Raw genomic sequence first — 10,989 nt, 5'->3', positions numbered from 1 at the left:
GTATCCTTCCAAGGGAAAACCGTTGTCCCACGCCGCTCTCGTAGAGCAGTCCTCGCCTGGGCCCATGACTCCCTCACCAGGGGCCATACCGGCCATGAAGGAACCCATGACCTGCTGAACTGGTATTACTGGTGGCCGACGGTGAGACAGGACGTTCATGCATTTGTAGGCTCCTGCCCTACTTGCGCCTTACAGAAGCCACTCACCGGGAAGCCTAGGGGTCTATTAACATTCCAGTGGAGCCCTGGACGCATATTTCCACTGACTTTGTGGTAGACCTTCCAGAGTCAGAAGGAAACTCTGTCATTTGGGTGACCGTAGATCGGTTCTCCAAAATGGCGCATTTTGACCCTCTGCCAAAGTTACCCTCAGCACCTGACTTGGCTAACCTTTTGCTCAGCACATTTTTAGACTCCATGGACTCCCTCAGGACATAGTGTCAGATCAAGGACCACAGTTTACCGCTCGATATTGGAAGGCACCATGTAAATGTTTCATCGTGCAACTCAGATTCTCATCTGCGTTCCATCCCCAGAGTAATGGGCAGACGGAACGTACCAACCGGACATTAAAGACTTTTTTTTTCGCTCATTTGCAAATGAACGACAAGACAATTGGGCCAAGTTACTTCAATGGGCGGAATTTTCGTACAATAATCATTCACATGCCGCTTTTGGAAGTTCACCCTTCCTCATGGTGTATGGGAAACAACTCCGCCCGCCTCTGCCTTCGCCAGATCCCAGTGCACTCCCCGGCAATACAGCTTTCAGCTCGTCAATTACTCACTTTATGGCCTTCTATCCAGGGGAAGTTGCATAAAGCCGCCAGGACCTCCAAGAAATGGGCAGATAAGCATCGTCAGCCAGCGCCTATCTTCCTCCCAGGAGATCGCATCTGGCTTAGTACTAAGAAACTACAGCTACGGATCCAGTCTCGAAAACTAGCCCCGAGATTTTGCGGACCATTCCGTATCGCCGAACGAGTGGGAGCAGTCTCGTATTGGTTACGCCTACCCTCGTCCATGCATATACATGCAAACAAAATACACCATTTCCAGTAGGATGCCCAGGCCCTATTCGCTTACGTAATGCAAATCACTAAATCTACCCCCCACCCCCACCTATTCCAGACGAACAAGCTCTTTCCAAGGCTAATGAGCTCGCTTCATTCTTCAACAGAAGATCTTAAATACCCTAGTCCTACTTCCTCCAATTACACACCTCTCAAGTTAAGTGAGAATCCCAATTCTCTTACTAGACCCAAATTTGACAGTTTCCAATCAATCTCCCCTAAAGAAGATTGAATCCCTTCTGAAAAGTCAGAAACCATCTAGCCACCCGGCTGATAACATCCCATCGAGACTCCTGCTTCTCATTCCAAATGCGATCTCAGGACCTCTGACCAGTATCATAAACATTGTTGGCAGATCGGGCTATTTCACACTCAACTGGGCTATTTCTTTTCCATTCTGCAGGGAAAACCCCATTTGTGCCGGTTGCGTTAGATCTGGGCTGGCCACCTGACTACCGGCAACCCTCAAGGTTGCCGCTTTTTCCTTTGCTGCACAGTCCCTCCAGCAGTCGCAGAATGATGACTCATCGGCAGCAGCAGCTCCACCAGCAGTCGCAGATTGATGATTCTTAAGCAACAGCAATAAAGTCAGTCTCGGAGAAGTGCTGCCAACCTCACTTATTTCCCGTGTGATTGGGCTTTTTTTTCTAGTGATTCGCGGTTGCTTGTAATTGGGCGTTTTTTCCTGCCAATCACGTTTTTGTTCGGGCTTGGTGGGCGGGGCCTGTGCTCTGATGTTGCAGTGATTGGCTGTTGCTGCCGGTGAGGCTGGCCATAGCAGGCGCACCCTAACCAGTGTTGCCAACCTCGCTTATTTACCGCGAGATTGGGCTTCTTTTTGTAGTCATTCGCGGGTTTTTTTTTTTCCGATTCGCGGGTTGCTTTTAATTGGGCTATTTTTTCTGCCAGTCGCGTTTTTTTGGGCTTGTTGGGCGGGATTTGTGCTCTGAATCATGTTACAGTGATTGGCTGCTGCTGCTCCGATGAAGCCTGTCCATAGCAGGCGCACCCTATCCCTATATTGCAGCAGTAAGCCAATCAGAGCAGAATGCAAGTCTTGTTGATGCACAGGACACATTTTGTGGGCAGACCCAGCCAGCACTGCACAGCATCGCAGGTGGGTGGAACGGGAAGGCCAGCAGCGCAGCATTGGAGGCAATAGCAAAGGAATCCAGAGTGTGCAGCTACAGCCAGGTATCAGGAGGGGAGGAATTAGTATGTTGGGAGGGGGAATGAGTATGTGGGGGCCAGAAATGTGCTCGGAGGGGTTAGGGAGGGGGGAATCAGTGTGTGCGGGGTGCTCGGAGGAGGGTGGGGAGAGGGGAATGAGAGTGTGGAGGCCAGAGATGTGCTCGGAGGGGGGGTGGGGAGAGGGGAATGAGTGAGTATGCGAGGGCCAGAGATGTGCTCGGAGGGGGGGTGGGGAGAGGGGAATGAGTGAGTATGTGAGGGCCAGAGATGTGCTTGGAGGGGGGGTGGGGAGAGGGAAATGAATATGCGAGGGCGTTAAATGCTATAAAAAATAAAAAGTTTCAATATCATGTTTTTTGGGCTTGTTTTTTTTGGAAAAAAGTGCTTGTTCTTTCATGAAAACCTGGCAACACTGCCCGGCAGGGCCTTGCAGTAAGCAACAAGTGTCGTGGGTGACCAAGAAGCTTCTGTGCAGCTGCAGCCCTGAATGCTGAAAGGTGTGGAGCACTCAGCTGCCTACAACCAGGGATCAGGAGGGGAGGAATGAGTGTGGGGGGATTGAAGACGGGTTTGTAGGGAGTGGGGAGGGGGAAATGAGTGTTTAGGGGCCAGAGATGTGCTTGGAGGGGGAAATCGGTGTGTGGGGGTGCCAGGGATGTGCTTGGAGGGGGGAATTGGTGTGTGTGTGGGGGGGGGGGGGGCACCTTAAATACATTTCATATTTCTTTATCTCTTACACATGCGTTGTAAGACATTGCTGAGCAAACATATTACGACCGAGGTGCTTGGCACCCCCCTTCTTCCAGCGTGGAATTTTCCTGATTCTCTCCTTTGTTCTGGCTTCATGTCATGTGAGTACTGATACATCATTCACAGGAGAATACTGCCAGGAATTGAGGTCCTGTGAAGGGAATTTGTGGCTTTGCAACAGTAACACTGCCTTATGTACACATGCTTCCTTTGTCTTGGTTGATTCCTGCGTACTAGCATGTTTACTTACTTGCCAGCCATAAGCGAAACCTAAGACATCAGCATTAATGAAAACAATGAGAACAGTGTGCAAGCTTAAAAAAAACGTGAAGGCTTGCTCGCAGGCTGGCTATATCCATTTAGTTTCTCACTATCCTATCTGTAAGCCTTATTGCAGACAGTAGACCCTTTGTGGAGGCGGGTGGTTCTGATGCATCGGGTCCTGATGTTAGGAGGAGTTTTCCTTGTTTCAGGTTGGAGTCGGTATGAGCCCCCCCCCCCTTCACTCGGAGGGGGGAATCAGTGTTGGGGGGGGGGCCAGAGATGTGCTCGGAGGTGGGTATCGGTGTATGGGTATCGGAGGGGGTTATTTGTGTATGGGGCTGGTGTTTTTTTTAATTTGTCTTACACCACTTTTAATTTCATGTAATTATTTTCTCATTTCTTCTCCCTGCAGCAGATCTCCTTTGTAAGAAAGCCTGTCCGTACCTACTGTTTCTGTCATTGGCTGCTACGCTACTGAATGGATTTGATCTACTATAGCTAAAGTAAGGACCTAAAAGATCCTGCTAAGCGTGGGAAGAGGAATGTGAACTAAAAGCATGGATTCAGTCTGTTGTCAGCAATGAGAGTAAGGCTGTGTGCACATTTTGTAAGTGTGACATTTGTGCACATCATGCAGACCTTCTGCAACATGCAAGAAGTTAAGCTTCCTTTGTCATCAATGCGACTCACAAACATTGGGGTTGCAATCTCATGTGTTTTGCGCTTGTGTTTTTGGAAAAAAGTGCTTGTTCTTTCATGAAAACCTGGCAGCCCTAAGCGGTGTCTTTCCCACCCGTTCTTTCCGGGTGTCCCTGTGACGTTTTCTAGCAAGCAGCGGGACTGACTGTAAAGGGCTCCAGGCGGGGGCTCTGCACTGGGAGCGTGGGAAGGAAATCAAGAAGGCGATCAGGTCTTTAAGTCTCAATCTATGGGGCCGATGCAATACAGTGAGCTCAGCCGAGCGCATTGTTTAACCTGCTGTGGGACGCGGGTTAAACAGGCACTAATCCACCCCCTAATGCAGAGCTTTCCAAACTTTTCATGTTGGTGACACACTTTTTAGACAAACATAATTTCGGGACACAGTAATTCAGTCTACTAGCAAACCAGAGGTTAAAGGTTAAACGAACAAAATGTATTTTGACAATTTATGTATGTTTCCTTAAATATATACATAATAAAATGTTTCACGACACAACATATCTTCTGAAAAATCTTCATTTATATTAAAAATATATAATATTCCAAGATTAATATTATTGTTATAATTTATGAGTAACAATAATAAAACAAAGTTATTGTGTTATTCAATTTACCTCTTTAATGAGATATATGAGCTTGATGGGATGAACACAGATTTTGAATATTTGGTGTTAATAAGAAAGTCCAAAGAGTCTTCTGCGTAATTTTAAAAAGCTGGCCAGTTTCACACTATAAAATTATCAACTAATTCTATATGGCTATGAGAGTGAAGTCTGGAATATATAGGAAGGGACAGAATGTCAATATAAATCCTGCACCTCCAGTTCTCTAACTCTGTGCATGCACTGAAATTCCCCCAAACAATGGAGCTTGAATGTTTCCCTTACAGCTCATCATACTGAAAGATATTTTCAAATTCTAGTGTCACCTCACAGTAACAATAGCACAAACACCTTCCACCTCCAGACACATTGTGAACTAACACAAACCTCTCAAAAAAGACACTCAAAATCTATACTGCAATCCTATTGTAACATAACAGTAATAACACCAAAGACTCAAACAACAATAACCCTACCTGTGAATAAGCAAGGGTAAATATTACACTGGGTCCTAGAATACCAATACAACCACCTACTGAGGAAACAAAACAAACCAGATTGCTATAGATCCTTATGCTAGCAGAATCTCTCATCATGGTCACACACACAGAGCAGAGACAAATCCTCACCAATACAGAATACAAAATAAAGGAGCACAATTTAGACAAAAACTGAAATGGAAACCCCAAGAAGCCAGACTGTTGTGTATTAACAATGGAAAAACAGAACCACCATTCCTCATAAAACAAATAAAATCAAGAAACATAAAGCATCAGTTATAATAGTAAAACCATACTAACAAAAGAATATTTTAAAACTACTGATAAATAGAATTTCTATTAATTAAAATCCATATACATTTTTTACAATTTCCCAAATACCAATAAAATATTTAAAAACAGCACATATATCAAATAACACCCAATAATTAAAACTAATAAGGATTTTAAAAAGCCCCAGCTGTCCATTCGTGGGAGCTCTTGATTTCCAGTCACCCTGATATTGTCAAGGATTAGGAGGTTATCCTCTCTCTCACACATACTCACATGTCCATTCTCTCTCACACATACACTGTCACATACATACACATTCATGCTCTTATACCCACCATAACTTCTCGCTCTCACAGACACTGACACACTCTCAGGCTCTAAGACACTCTCTCCCCCTCCACACACACCCCCCACACAAACTCTTACTCCCCTGGATTTTCTTATACACACTCATGCTCTCACTCTCTCTGGCTCCCTCACATACACACAACACACACACCCAGGCAAGTTCCCAGTCATTTTCACACCACTCCCTCACCATCCCCCAGGCATGCACACATTCATTCTCACACACACAGACCCCCAGGCAGGCACCAATTCATTCTCACACACACACATATACTACACACTGGCCGGCACCTATTCTCACACATACAAACCCCAGGAAGACACCATTCATTCTCACACACACAGACCCTCAGGCACCCATGCATTCCACACATACACCCCCAGGCAGACTCCCATTCATACACATGCACACACTAAAGGCAGACCCCTCTCTTTCTTTTGCCAGCAACCTCGGAGCCTCTCTCATTCCTCTGCTGCCACTGTCACTGCTGCCACATGGCTATTTGGGAGGCGCTGATTGCTGCTACTGACACTGAAGCCCATTCTGCTACCTCCTCTGTGGCAGGCCCCGTGGGTTTCCACTTCCTCCTTGTTGATCTCGTACATTGTGAGATCCGCATAGAGAAAGTGATACTCTTGCACATTACCAAAGATTACATGTGCCAATTAGTAAAAAGTAATGTATTTATTTTTTTACCTTTGCTGTCCTGATCTTAGTTTTCTAATCGGTTGGTCACAGGTTTTTTTGTTCCACCTCCCCTTTCTTATTTTTTGCCAATTCCTTTCATATAGTCTTTTTTTCTATTTCTTTTCTCTCCATCTATCTTCTTCCCTCAAACATACAGTCAGGTTCTCATTCTCACATGCTTTCTCTCTCTCACACACACTCACATGCTCTCTCTCATACAATCATTCATACTCAGTCCTCTCTCTTGCACATGCTGTCTGACTCTCACACACCCAGGCTCTCTCTCACTCCCACATGCTGTCTTGCTCAAGCACAGACTCTCACTGTCACCTCTCTCTCATACAATCATTCATACACAGTCTCTCTCTTGCACATGCTGTCTGACTCTCACACACCCAGGCTCTCTCTCACTCCCACATGCTATCTTGCTCAAGTACAGACTCTCACTGTCACATGCTCTCTCTCATACAATCGGTCATACACACAGGCTCTCACTGGCACATGCTGTCTGACTTTCACATACACAGGCTCTCTCTCACTCCCACATGCTGTCTTGCTCAAGTACAGACTCTCACTGTCACATGCTCTCTCTCATACAATCGTTCATACACACAGGCTCTCACAGTCACATGCTCTCTCTCATACAATCGTTCATACACACAGGCTCTCACTGGCACATGCTGTCTGACTCTCACATACACATGCTCTCTCTCACTCCCACATGCTGTCTTGCTCAAGTACAGACTCTCACTGTCACATGCTCTCTCTCATACAATCATTCATACAGTTTCTCTCTTGCACATGCTGTCTGACTCTCACACACCCAGGCTCTCTCTCACACCCACATGCTGTCTTGCTCAAGTACAGACTCTCACTGTCACATGCTCTCTCTCATACAATCGTTCATACACACAGGCTCTCACTGCACATGCTGTCTCTCTCTCACACACACAGGCTCTCACATGCTTGTCTCTGCAAACATTCAGGTCCTCACTCCCGCACACAATCGTTCAACTCACCTCATACACGCACACAATCTCTCAACTCATCTCATACACGCACTCTACGGGCCCTCAACCTCTCTCTTACCTCTGGGCTCCTCTTCACGGGTCGCTGCAGGATGGGCTCTGCAGCGGCCCTGATCTTCGCGGGCCGATCCGCAGCAGCGGCGTCCCTGTTCTTCGCGGGCCGATCCACGGTGGGGACCCTGCTAACGGGCCTCCTCCCTCCTCTCAGCCCGCTGCTCCTCTTCTGCACGCGGCTGATGCTCCTCCTCCTTCCTGCCCGTGTGGCTCCGGCAACATTTTTCTTTCTTCGGGGCCGCGTGGGCAGGAAGGAGGAGGAGCACCTGCGTGACCTGTCTCTTCGAGCCGTGGTGACATAAGCTCCACCACGGCCCTGCCGATCTTCCTGCTGTGTGTCTCCGGCACACAGCCCAGCCCAGCGAAACTTCACTGCTCAGCCGCCAGTGGGATGAGGTCCACCGGCGGCGCATTGGCTCCCACTTGCCGGTGTGTCACGTGCACCGGGCTTGCGCGACACACCGGCACACCTCAGGCGACACAGTAAAGTGTTGCGACACACACTTTGGAAAGCTCTGCCCTAATGCAATAGGGGGATGAGTACCTATTTAACGCGCGTCGGACACGGAGTGAATGAGTTAGCGCTCATCACATGCAAATGCACTCATTCACTCCAAATGCAAAAAGATAAATTGAAAAGAAGGACAGAAAAGCAGAAAAAACTGGTACTTCTTTTTTAAAGTATATAAACTAACTCAGCAGACAGCCGATTTATGAACACCGCCGTCAGTTTGTATATCCGGGCCGTCTGCCAGTAATGAAAAACGGCCGCCAATAAACTCGGTGGCCGTTTTCATTACTGGCAGACAGGGCAGCGCAGCGGGGGGCGCTAGGAAGGAGGTGCTAAGGTCGCGCAAACGACTCTAGCACCTCCTTCCTAGCGTGACCCTGTAATTTAAATATTGCATGGTCCCCCCCCCCCCTTGCGGTGCTGAAAAGTCAGCGCCTTCTTTCCGGGAAGATTTTTGCATCGGCCCCTATGTCTGCAGCCATTCTTATGAGCTGCTCTGATTGCTGCCCTTAGGATTCACAATAATTTGACTTTCAGAAACTTGAGCATTAAAAGGTTAGGATTTAGGGGTCAAAGCTTGAATGGGGGGAGCGCTAAGCACCGCCCCGTAAAGAGAGTAGAGGGAGTTAGCCTGCAAGAGACTCCTCAAAGCTCACAATTTTACTTGCACACAGAAACCTGAGATTTACCTTTTGTGCTCTCTGTAACCTGTAATTTTACTTTACTATTGTTGTTTTATAATTTGTATTATGGTTTTTTTCAATTTGCTATTCCCTTATCCTGTATTTGGGTGAGGGTCTGTCTGTATATTCCATGTGGGACTGAGGGGAGGGATTCTGCTAGCATTTAGTTTTTGTGTAAGATTTGTATCAGTCCAGCTTGTTTTGTTTTCCAGCAGGGAATAGATTTTTATTTATTTAAAAACATCTCTAATTCACATATTACAAAATTCATTATTTAGCTGCTTTAGGGCAAGTTACCTCATTTCCAGTTTTGTTGTTTCACAGATAGGATGTTGCTGTGTGAGTTTTGGGAGTTAGCGCTGTTTAATGTGATGGGTTTGATGCAAAGGTGCTGAGAGTTTTCTGCAGGGTTTTCTGTTAATTCACAAAGTGCCCGGTACAGGAGGGAATTAACTGTCCAGATTCTCTCTTTCTCTCATCCTCAGCCTGACCTGTCTCTGATGTCGACTACATAGAGTACAAAGGGAAAGTCTAAATCTCGCTCGTCTCTCACGGATGTTCCTGTCGGACCGATGGATGGTTTTATGGGTTCTGGGACTTCAGTGGACCCCAGGAAGGGGGTTCTGCCTTCTCCAGAGCCAGATCCCTCCTCGGTGCAGCCTCTGGCAGAGCCCCCGGGATCAGAGGAGGGGGCAGGGCTGGCTCTGGATCCACTGCAGCCCAGGACTTGGGGCTCTTTGTGGATGGTTGTGGAGCGGCCGGAAGCAACAATGAGCAGCAAGTTGGAAAGGATTGAAGGGGAATCTCCTCAAGTGACCCAGGAGAAGGAAATCTCTGCTCATGGCTAGAGGCTGCTGCTACTGGAGAGCAAGGTGGGACATTTACTCATTAATTCTCCTGTCTCCATTCAGGATAAAGTTTGTTTGTTAGGAAAAGTAAGAATTTGGAAAATGTTGCCAAAAGAGAAATATTTTAGAATTATCAACTTTCCCAAGAGAGAATATTTCACCAGGGGAGATGATTAATAATTATTTAGGGGAGGCTTTGCAGATATCTAAAGAATCTCTTCTTCTATTAACCCCATTTCTTTTCTAGTGAAAATTAAATGTATAAAGATCTTCCGTCTCTTGTTGCTGATCCACAAATTTCAAGAAAGAAGAAGTTGAACCCCAAAAGTAATTTTCTAAACCTTGGTCATTTTTATTCTTCAGTTCTCATCCAGGTCACGTCTACACCTCTCCCTCCCCCGCTTTATTTATATATATATTTTTTAATATTATTTTATATACCTTTATTCTGATAACAATCATAACAGTTCACAGTATAAATGTAATAAAATCACAAAGCCACCAAGCAACCAACAGAGTCAAGACTCTGCTGGAGAGCCTAGGATGGGTGGTCAACACGAACAAAAGTTCCCTACAGCCCTCACAGTCCTTGGAATACCTAGGAGTCCGGTTTCGACACCAAAGAAGACAAGGTTAGCCTAACTCCCACGAGGAGATGAAAAATGTGGAACCGGTTGCAATCCTTGCTGAGCAATCCTCGTCCACAGCATGGGATTACCTGCAAGTCCTCGGCCTGATGGCATCCACACTGGAGGTCGTGCCATGGGCGCGAGCCCACATGAGGCCCCTACAGCACTCCCTCTCACGATGGAGCCCACGGTCCCAGAACTACTCCGTACGTCTATCACTCCCGGGCAGAGTCCGGACCCAGCTACAGTGGTGGCGGCAGACGAACCACCTGAGTCGAGGATCAAGGCTGTCCCTCCCCAACCTGGACCCTGCTAACCACAGATGCCAGTCAATGGGGAGCACACTGCGAGGAGTCCACCACCCAAGGGCAGTGGAACGCAGAAGAGGCAGGATGGAACATCAGTCGCCTAGAAGCACGAGCAGTCAGGCTAGCCTGCCTGCGATTCGACCACAGACTTCGAGACAAAGCGGTCAGAGTGATGTCTGACAACGCCACAACAGTGGTCTACATCAACCGACTAGGGGGGACCAGAAGTCAACAGGTGTCCCTAGAAATAGACCCATTGATGGCATGGGCGGAAGCAAACCTCCAGGAGATCTCTGCCGTCCACATCGCCGGGAAAGACAAACATCATGGCGGACTACCTCAGCAGGGAAAGCCTAGACCCAGGAGAATGGAGGCTGTCGCCCGCAGACTTCCAATTGATAGTGAACCGGTGGGGACACCGGACATAGACTGTCTGGCAAACAGATCTAACACCCAAGTACCCAGATACTTCAGCCGCAGGCGGGAACAGCAGTCCCAAGGGTTCGATGCCCTGGTACAGACCTGGCCACTAGAGACCC

At 47.4% G+C, this 10,989-nt stretch overlaps 1 long non-coding RNA gene across 1 annotated transcript; it reads left to right on the top strand.

Moving 5' to 3' along the window:
• Window positions 1-2,047: 2,047 nt before the first annotated feature.
• LOC115083688 lies at window positions 2,048-9,461 on the top strand. The gene is made up of 3 exons (XR_003854381.1): window positions 2,048-2,265; window positions 3,689-3,779; window positions 9,151-9,461. It is a non-coding gene; the product is annotated as an uncharacterized LOC115083688 (long non-coding RNA).
• Window positions 9,462-10,989: the final 1,528 nt, after the last annotated feature.

This window comes from Rhinatrema bivittatum, chromosome 2, assembly GCF_901001135.1.
Source record: "Rhinatrema bivittatum chromosome 2, aRhiBiv1.1, whole genome shotgun sequence".
In the NCBI taxonomy this organism is placed as follows: Eukaryota; Metazoa; Chordata; class Amphibia; order Gymnophiona; family Rhinatrematidae; genus Rhinatrema; species Rhinatrema bivittatum.
The sequence above is the reverse complement of the archived record's forward strand: the minus strand, read 5'-3'. Positions and strand labels throughout refer to the sequence as shown.